The sequence below is a fragment of the Mandrillus leucophaeus genome, unplaced genomic scaffold (genome assembly GCF_000951045.1).
Source record: "Mandrillus leucophaeus isolate KB7577 unplaced genomic scaffold, Mleu.le_1.0 Scaffold75, whole genome shotgun sequence".
Taxonomy (NCBI): domain Eukaryota; kingdom Metazoa; phylum Chordata; class Mammalia; order Primates; family Cercopithecidae; genus Mandrillus; species Mandrillus leucophaeus.
The window spans coordinates 4,848,280-4,858,255 of NW_012108141.1; the positions used below are offsets into that span (position 1 = coordinate 4,848,280).

Here is a 9,976-nt window from a genome sequence, read left to right on the forward strand (position 1 = left end):
AAAGAAAGAAAGAAAGAAAATAATCATACTATATGGGCATGATTTAATGGACGTGAAAAAGATAGCAAAGAATTTTAGACAAAAGCATATAGCAAGAGAGTATTTACCCGTTGGAAAAATGACTCTGAAGGTAGTGTGGAGAAAAATTTGGAAGAGAAAAGATACAGAGTATAGGTGAGAATTAACAAAGACATGTAAATAGAAATGAAAAGATGAGAAAATAGGTGAGAAATATCTAGGTAATGGAACCACAGAAATTAAAATAAATTGGACGTGAAGGGTAATGTGAGGACGTAGACAACTGGGTGATCATCAAGCCAAAAACCAAAATAGGAAATACAGAAAGAATGCATTTAGTGGAAATATTAAATATAAGCTCAGTTTCAACAAGATGTCATTTGAATTGTCAGTGAATTAGGCGGGTAGAGCTATAGTACAGGCAATGGTGTACGTAGAAGAGGCCAGGGCTGGCTATACTAATTGAAGTCATTGATTACACAGTGGTAATGACAACTATGAGAGTGAATGAGATGGCCCAATAGGAAAAGGAAATGCTGAAGAAGTATTACATGTACGTATGGAGTTTCATTGGTAGCTATCACAACTTTGTTGAAATAATTATTGGCGTGTTTTCTCATTCATGCTTAGGAAGGTGCATCATGATGTGGTAGAAGGAATGATGGACTGGAAAGCAGGAGACGGCCTGCAATCCTGGTCTCTTGGAAGTCCTTGCATGTTGTTGGGCAAGTCATTTAACCATTCTCTTCCTTGGTTACTTTACCTGTGAAATGACATTGGATTAAATGAGTTCTAACACTCTGTGATTCTTCAACCAATTCTCCAAATCTCATGATTTTCATTTCTCCCTAATGGGCTCTGATGAAGCTGCCAATGAAACCTGAAATAACTGGGATATTGGCATTGAGAGAGAAATGTGGCCTAGGAAGAGTCACACACCTTGTAATTTTCCCCTAAATATTGGAAACCTGACTTTGAAAATAATGTTGCTGTAATTGGGGAGCAGTTATTATAGCCTCTTATGAAAATGTAGGGCTTTTTATTGAAAGGGAATGATAGTTGGTCACCAATATTTGGGTTTTGATTGAATGGCCTTTTGTCTCCAAATTTTTGGAAAATAAGATTGACCCATTTAAAAGCCACCTACTTACAGCTTCAGTGCAGTAGAAATTATGTAATAGATCTGATCATATTTGTCCCTTCTGGCCAATTATGACTGCCTACAAGTAATACAGGAATGGAAAACATTTTTGGTAATTATATTGCATTAAAATTGTGTGTCATTGTGAGAGTAGGCAGTTCAGATAATTGTGCAGGAAGATGTTACAGATAGATGCTGAGCTGGCCCCAAACTCAATACACGAAAAGGTTTTCCTTTGGGTTCCTGAAAATGTGAAGTACAGTGAGCTGTGAGCACCAAGGAATCAGACTAGTTTCAACTGACAAAGCAAACATCTGTGAAAGATACACACTAGCTGTGTTGTAGTAAATTAATGGAACAGTTTTTGTGAAATTATGTCGTAGTTTTGATTGAGCTCCAGTCCAGCAGTGCCCTTACACTCAGCCTCTGACAGAATTTTTCTTTGACTGTCAGGAAGAATATCTTATTGTAAGAAGCCCTGAGCACACTGTGGCTTATAGCAATCAGGGCACCAAAAACTTCAGAACATAGAGTTTTGCAGTGCGAAGATAAACCTGGACCAAAAGGAGTAGGATTTGTTAACCTAATCAGAGTTTGCAAAAATATTTAAAAATCAAGAGAAAAATAAAAGGACAGACAGTTAATAAGCAGATATTAAGACATATGAAATGACAACAATTAAAAGATAGAATGGAAAGACTACAAAAGCCATAAAAACAGTATAATATCTAAGAATAAACATAACAAGAAATGTACAAGACCTACAGGAAAAAAAACTTTAAAATGTTACTATAAGATGTGAAAGAAGATTTTGGACAAATGAAAGGCTCTATCTTGGAAAGAGATTCCAATACATTATTAAGTGAAATAAGGGACAGAACAGTATGTAAAGTATCCTGCTTTTCATATAAAAACAAGGAGAAAGGAAGAATCTACATTTCTATTTACTCGTGTATAAAGAAACTCTGGGAAAATATATAAGAAATTACCTATGAGGGGTGTGGGAAATTAGTAGATAAGAGATCAAAATGGGAGATTGAATTTGGACACTGATTATCCAGAGCACTTCCTTGTTTGATTTTACAGCTATAGCAATCCATGATATGGTTGTGCTATAATTTGTTTAATTCAGACTTCTGTTGATCATATTTAGGTTGTTTCCAGTCATTTGCTAGTATAACCAATCCTGCAGTTAATCATGTAAAGGTTACTTCTTCAGAAAATTGAATTTTAAACATAAGTAAAACTTTCAGTAACAACAACAACAAATCCAGAGATAAAAAGCAAATACTTTCAAATGAAAGCTCTCACTTAAGTATAGACAGTAAAGGTGAAAATACGAATGATATTGCCCGGATGCTGGGGCTCACACCTGTAATCCCAACACTTTGGGAAGCCGAGGCCGGAGAATCGCTTGAACCCAGGAGTCTGAGACCAGCCTGGGCAACATAGTGAGACTCCATCTGTTAAAAAAAATAATAATAAAATGTAAGTTAATTAATTAATTAAAATATAAATAATATAAACAGTGAAAGTCTTAGACATGGCCAAGTCCAAGGCCAGGCATGGTGGCTCAAACCTGTAATCCCAGCACTTTGGGAGGCCGAGGTGGGCGGATCATTTGACGTAAGGAGTTCAAGACTACCCTGGCCAATATGGTAAAACCCAATTCTACTAAAAACACAAAAATTAGCCAGGTGTGGTGACTTGCGCCTGTAGTCCCAGGTACTTGGGAGGCTGAGGCAGGAGAACTGCTTTAACCTAGGAGGCGGAGGTTGCAGTAAGCTGAGGTCACACCATTGCACTCCAACCTGGGCAACAGAGCAAGACTGTATCAAAAATTAAAAAAGAAAAAATGTGGCCAAGTCCAGGATGAATAGTTGACGTTCTCACTCTCCTTCCCATCCCCACACCATAATCCAAATGCATGCTTCTGGGGCTCCAGCTGTCTTACTTAAGTTTAAGTATGAAGAAGCATTCAGACCAGATGCAGTAGCTCATGTCTGTAATCCCAGCACTTTCCAGGCCCAACACGAAAGGATCTGAGGTTGGAGAGTCACTTGAGGCCAGGAACTGGAGACCAGCCTGAGCAACATAGTAAGACCTTGTCTCCAAAAAACCTTTTTTTTTTTTTTTCCAATTAGCTGGGTGTGGTAGCATGTGCCTGTAGTCTTAGTTACTCGGGAACCTAATGGGAGAGAATCGCTTGAGCCCAGGAGTTTGAGGCTACGGTGAGCTATGATTGTGCCACTGCACTCCAGCCTGGGTGATAGAGCAAGACCCTTTTTATTAAGAAAAAGAAGCAGCAGCAGCATCTGTATATCACCCATGCTCCATGCATTGGAAAGCCTTCCGTGTAGATGTAGAATCATGCCAAATGATTTTATCCATGCAAGTAGGTACAGGTATAGGGTTCAAAAGTTGTCCTAGTTAATCGATTATCATTAGTGTCCCACAGTGTTTCCTGCCACAGATGTTACTTTTCTAGACTGGCAGGTGTGGCAAGGTAATTCATTAAAACATGAATTTGTGTTGGTTCTCTCTATAGTTTTAACCTCCTCAATTTTGGGGAGATAAGTCAGTTTTTGTCTCCTTGTCTCAGAGGTAATTTGTAGCTGAGCAGAAAGTAGGAGCTTCCTGAAGAAAGGCATTCCATTTGATTTGTAAAAATCTCAACTCATAGAGGAGATGGCAATAAATGATCTGAATGAAGGAGAGTGCCTTTGAAAGTGGCAAGATGGGAAAAGGGTTAATTTCTCCAGTCTGGGCAGTCTATAGAGTTTTAGAGAAGCAGGGACCCACTTCTAGTCTCTAGGCAAGGTCTCTGAGAGAATGGCTGCATGACTTTGGAGCCCTAAGTGCCAGGATCCCAACCCTGGTCACTTTCATTTCCAGTGAGAGGCCCAAGGTCAGTTTGCAACTGGATTTCTAGGAACCATTCAACAATGGGTATATCTGCAACAACCTCCATGGACTGGAGAATAGAGTTGTTTACTCTTTAAATCAGCTAGAAATGTTTTTAACTGCAAATAATAAAAAAAAATTGTAAAACCAACATACAGTGGCTTAAACAAAGAGGATGTTTCTTTTTCTCTCACAACAGAATTCTGGAGGAAAGTGACTCTGGGAACAAGTCAGTGGCTCGGTGATGTTGGGACCACCAAGTCTGCAATTCTCCCGACCTGTTCTTCACGATTGTAAGATGGCTGCTGCAATTTCAGGCATCGTGTCCATGTTAATGTCAGGAGGAAGAGAGGAAGAGGGAGCGCTGGGATGTTGCGTTCATTTGCTTTGGAAAAGCAAAGCCTTTCCAGACAGCCCCGAAACCTGCTTACCTCTCATTGGCCGGCATCATCACTTGACCACTTGTCCACTCCTAGCTGCAAGGAAAGTGGCAAAGTAGAAGGAATTTGAGAACGTCTGCTGGGTTAGCCAAAACAATAGTGACTTCTACACCCAGTTTTCTGGGCACTGCTTAAGTATCTTTGATTCCTATGTGACCAGAGGGAGAGCAAACCTCAATAATGAAAGAGATTCAATTTCCATCACCCAGTGAGACACCATGAGATTAGAATAAATTTTTAAAGAAAACAAATTGAAAAAAAAATGCCTTTTTGAAACACAAAATCAGAAAAGATGAAAGGTGATATTTCCAGCGTATCAGTTTGTGGTGGTAAATTAATTACCTTATACACAGGCCTCGGTGACTTTCTTCTCCTTACCTAATGAGTCATCTTTAAGTAAAGTAAAGAAGCAAGAGCAGTAACAGATGCTTCCTAACAAGAAGTTACCAAATCTGTTCACCACAAACCTGAGAATTCAGCTGTGGACATTTGGACACCGGCAATGAACATGAAACTCAGCTTATGAGGCACATTTGGCTAAAGGTCAAGGTGACTTAAAGTTCATCATAGGACCTCTACAATTTGCAAAGCAGGTGGCTGGATAGGGACTCCTTCCAAGTCTCATTTGATTGGATAATGCCTATGTTTTAAGTATCAGAAGTGAGTCTTTCTCTGTTAAATGAAGTCAGTTCCACTAAAACCCTAATCTTGTTTGGCAGGCACTCCATATTTCTTAATTTTTATTCCATGCTGTATTTTATTCTTTTAGACTTGATTTTCACTTTTTTTTTCTTTTTTCCTGTAGGTTTATCTTTGTTGTGAAAGAAAGTGCCCTGGTTAGAAGGACAGGTTTGTGGTCTGCTGGTGGTGGGACAACAGCAGTCCTTCCAAGTCTTTCTCCCATCGCTCTGTTAGCTCTCTCTTTGTTTTTAATTAGCATTACACCAGTTAATTCTGTTGTCTCTTAACCCTGGTTCTGTACCCCCTTCCTCTTTTCTTTTCCTTACTCCGCTCCTGTTTTCTCTTGCACTGCTTTTCCAAGAAATGCCTCGTCTCCTCATCCGTTGACTGTCTACTCTTTCCAGAGGGACCATAAAGGTGCCGGCCTAAGGAACCCATAGAACGTGGGAACAGGCAAACAAGCTGCTGCCTATTACAGAGATAGATAATTAAGTTCAGACCATTACATGCAATTCATCAGCTTGTCTTTTTCAGACTTTATGTAAGAAGTCATTTCCCAATGGTCACCACTTGCCAGCTGCAACTTTGATGCATATTATGAAGATAGATTAGATTGATGGGGGCCCTTTGAACTCTTCCCAGGGAATTATCTTTATAATGCTATGGTTTTCTCTATGGCATGATCATATTGTTAATATTGGTTATAAGGTCATATGGTTAGTATTGGTGGCTCACAGGTGTAATACCAGCACTTTGGGAGGCCGAGGTGGGAGGATCACTTGAGCCCAGGTGTTCAAAACCAGTCCTGGAAACATAGCAAGACCTTATCGCTACAAAAAAATATTAAATAAATAAAAAGATTAGCTGGGCATGGTGGCACATGTCTGTAGTCCTCACTACTTGGGAAACTAAGGTGGGAGGATTCCTTGAGCTTGGGAGATTGAGGCTGCAGTAAGCTGTGGTTCTGCCACGGCACTCCAGCCTGGGTGACAGAGTGAGGCCCTGTCTCAAAAAAAAAAAAAGAAAAAAAAAAAGTACCTGTAAGGTCTTTGGGATTTCTAAGATGAAAGGTGTCACATAGTTGAATGAATTCACTTAGAGAGCTAGAAGGCAACTACAGGGAATATTACGTACATCATGGAGCTGAAAGCACTAAGGCCTGTGGAGTTATTCTCAGTGACACGTAGTTGAAAGCAGTGGTCCACATGTTTTGAACATGGTTTCTCCCAGGTGAAAAGGATGAGTAATTTGTTCTTCTTCATATGTGTGTATGTAAGTCTTACACACAGCAGATTTGCCACAAAACAAATGAAGATTACACTTTGGGTCCGTCTCTCACATGAGCCCCTTCCAAAGTTCTGTTTGCTAATTTTACATTTTGTAATTTCTTATTTTTTTTTTTTAAAGAAGGCTTCTCCAATTGCATAAGCTTCAAGCCTCACAAAATTTGGATCCATACCTGAGCCAACATATAATACAATTTTCCATTTCTAACTTCTAGTTGTACCTAGTGTTTTGTTAGAAATGATCAAGTACATGAGTGGTGTCTTTTTAAAAAATTTGCTTTATTTGCTTCTCTAGCTTCATCCTTAGTTATGCAGTTAAATCTAACCATTTGGAGGTATTTTCATATAACCTCCATTGAGGACAATCTGGCTATAGCTTTTAAAATTATATATATATTTGTACAATTGTAAGCTGCCATATCTATAAAACTATTTGATAGACAAAAGTTGAAAACACTCCAAGAGCTCATCAATAAAAGATTAAATTAATTATGATACATCCATATGAACACTGAGCAGCTGTAAAAAAATTGAGAAAGTAATTTATGTGCTGATATGGGAAGACTTCCAAGACATGTTGTTAAGTACAGAATGGTGTATACAATATGCTATATAGTATGGTAAAATGTTTAGGGATTCGCATTTATATTTATAAATTGTTTGTATTTACATAAAGTAATTCTGAAAGGATGCAAAGAAACTAACAAAAGAGATTACCTATGGTAGTGTGGGGCTTGGAGATTGGATGGGTGAGAAACAGTAGTGGAAATGCAATATTGTACAGTTTTAGGCATTATACATATATAAAAACATGGGAGTGTATTACCTACTCAAAAAGTGACATTAACAAAGATACAAGAAACTGTTTGGAGGTTCCTTCCCATTTCATTGTATCTATATTCTTTCAGCCCTCAAAGTAATTATAAATGTCATTATAATAACTTCATCAAGCTTCCCCTATAATGAGAATCTTACCATTCTCCTAACTCCAGTAGCACTGTAATCCACCTCTGTTAGGACACATCACTCTTCATCATGTGTGATTATTATTTGCAGATATCATCTTCAAGGCTGTTCTCTATTTACCACCTGTCATTTTTGTTCTCACCTCTACATGACCTTCACATTTTATTTCTCTCAGTTTTTTTGGACAAGCTACATTCCCTTCCACAGAGAAGACTTCTCTGACCCCTTTCACTTGTTTAGATTACCTTGCTATTCTTTTCTATCTTTCTACATTCCTTTTCAAAATACTTATCTCACTTGTTATTACCTATAATGTCTGTCTTCTTTACTCAAGAGTCTAGACAAAAAGCTCCACGCCAGCCTCGGCTGTGTTTGTATTGTTTACGCCTGTGTTCCTAGTGCTTCATAAAATACCTAGCAAGGGTTAATAAGTACTTGTTGACTGGAAGGGAATGACTTTCTTCCCTTACTAGGGAGTGATTTCCTTACAGGCAAGATATGTCAACCTTCTATAGCCCACATAAAATAAAGGACAATATCGCCTATTGGATAAAAGACAAAAGTTTACATATGAGTTTTGCCATTTACCATACCAGTTCTGGGATCTTAACTTTTTAGCCTCTCTGGGCTTCAGGGCTCTCATCTACATTAAGTTTTTAATTCATTCTGTCATTCGATAAATATGTATGGAATGCTTAGCATGTGCCACTAGTCTAGCAACTGTGGATACAGAAGTATGCAAGGCAGAATAGTACTTGCTATCTGAAGCACACAGTCTAATTGGGGTGGGGAAAGAGTTGGTGGGGAGGGTCACAGTAAACACATAAGCCAAACAAACAAAAATTACAGGTAGTGATAAAGGTCATGGCAGAGCAACTGAAGGTGATTAATTCAGGAAGGGACTCTCCAAAGCGATCGTATCTGAACTGAGTTTTTGAGTAAACTAAATGAGATAGTGTCTGTGAATGTCTTAGAATCATGTCTGGCATGCAATAAATGTCATAAATGATAAGTATTCTATTTATAAAAACTTGTCAAAAAATGAACCAAAAATACAAGCAGATTGTCTTTCACATATAAAATGCTATAGTTGCAACATTTATGTGTATTTGTATAGTGAGAAAGTATATTACATGTATATTATATTTTATTTGAGTAAGTTATTTTTTAACTGAAGGGATCTCCTATTTTGGTTCTGAAATAGTTAATGTTCCTTTTAAGTAGTCTCATTTATACCTTGAGAGTGATTTAATTACCCATAGCATCTGTTTAACACTGTACTCACAGAGAAATTGCAGAAACGTATGCAACACTGGTTGTTCATAAGTAGATTCAATGTTCTCTAAGGTCTCAAGAACCTCTGAGTTCTTACATGTTTGTTACATCTGAGCTAATGAAGAAATAGCCAGGGGTAAGGAACTGAGAAAGAGACTATGGATGTCTCAACACAAAAACATTCCAGGATTGTAAAAAATATCTGACAAGTCACATCTTCCCGGTGTGGTAGTAAAATAACTGGAGTGTATTGGATGGTATAAGCAACTGAAGAGGGTTAAGAATGGCCTCTGTGGCTGGGCACAGTGGTTCACGCCTGTAATCTCAACACATTGGGAGGCTTAGGTGGGAGAACCACTTGAACCCAGGAGTCTGAGACCATCTTGGGCAACATAAAAAGACCCCCATCTCTACAAAAAAATTAGCAGAGCCTGGTGGTGCACGTTTGTGGTCCCAGCTACTAAGGAGGCTGAGGTGGGAGGATTGCTTGAGCCCAGGAGGTTGAGGCTGCAGTGAGCCAAGATCACACCACTGCACTCAAGCCTGGGTGATGGAGCAATACCCACTCAAAAAAAGAAAGAAGAAAGGAAGGAAGGAAGGAAGGAAGGAAGGAAGGAAGGAAGGAAGGAAGGAAGGAAGGAAAAAAAAGTCTCTGTATCAGGCATTTCTCATTTAATCCCTAAAAAACAAAAAACGTAGGCAGTAGATGGCTGCCTCAAGTTGGATTCTTCAGAAGCTGACCCTTAGACGCGGGAGAGACAAGTGTAAGTTGGGGATAAAAGTCCCTTTTCCAGGTAAAGTCTCTGCCTGGGCTGGGGGATTCTAGGGTAATGTGTAAATTACACATTGAAGTTTGTCCTTGTTTGAGGTTAGGGAATTAGGCTTTCAAACTTCTGCACCAGTCACTCACTGGCTATGACCCCAAGCAGCTCCAGCAGCCCAAGGGCAGTTCCCCAAAGATGGCCACAGATATGGGCTGGGTGAGCAAATGACAGAGGGGCTTCCTGCACAGAAACGATAAAGGAGGCCCAGGGAATCAGGGCAGAGCGCTACCCATGCTCTACAGCATTCATATCCCCAATTTACATAGGAGAAAATCTGACACTCAGAGAGGTCAAGTACTTCATTAAAGGTAACTATTTAAGGGACAGAGCTTTGATACAAACCCAGACAGGTTGACTCCACAGTTCATGCTCACTCTTCTCTATCAAATGTACCTCCCTTTCCTGATAATCAGTTATATATTCAGCAACATATTCTTCATT

At 39.1% G+C, this 9,976-nt stretch overlaps 1 long non-coding RNA gene across 2 annotated transcripts in view; it reads left to right on the forward strand.

Moving 5' to 3' along the window:
- The window catches only part of LOC105529137, a 41,504-nt gene extending 33,506 nt beyond the window's left edge, over window positions 1-7,998 (forward strand). For both annotated transcript variants that reach the window (XR_001004460.1, XR_001004459.1), the window contains one exon: window positions 4,263-7,998. This is a non-coding gene — a long non-coding RNA (uncharacterized LOC105529137). The remainder of the gene's footprint in view (window positions 1-4,262) is intronic.
- The last annotated feature ends 1,978 nt before the right edge of the window (window positions 7,999-9,976 follow it).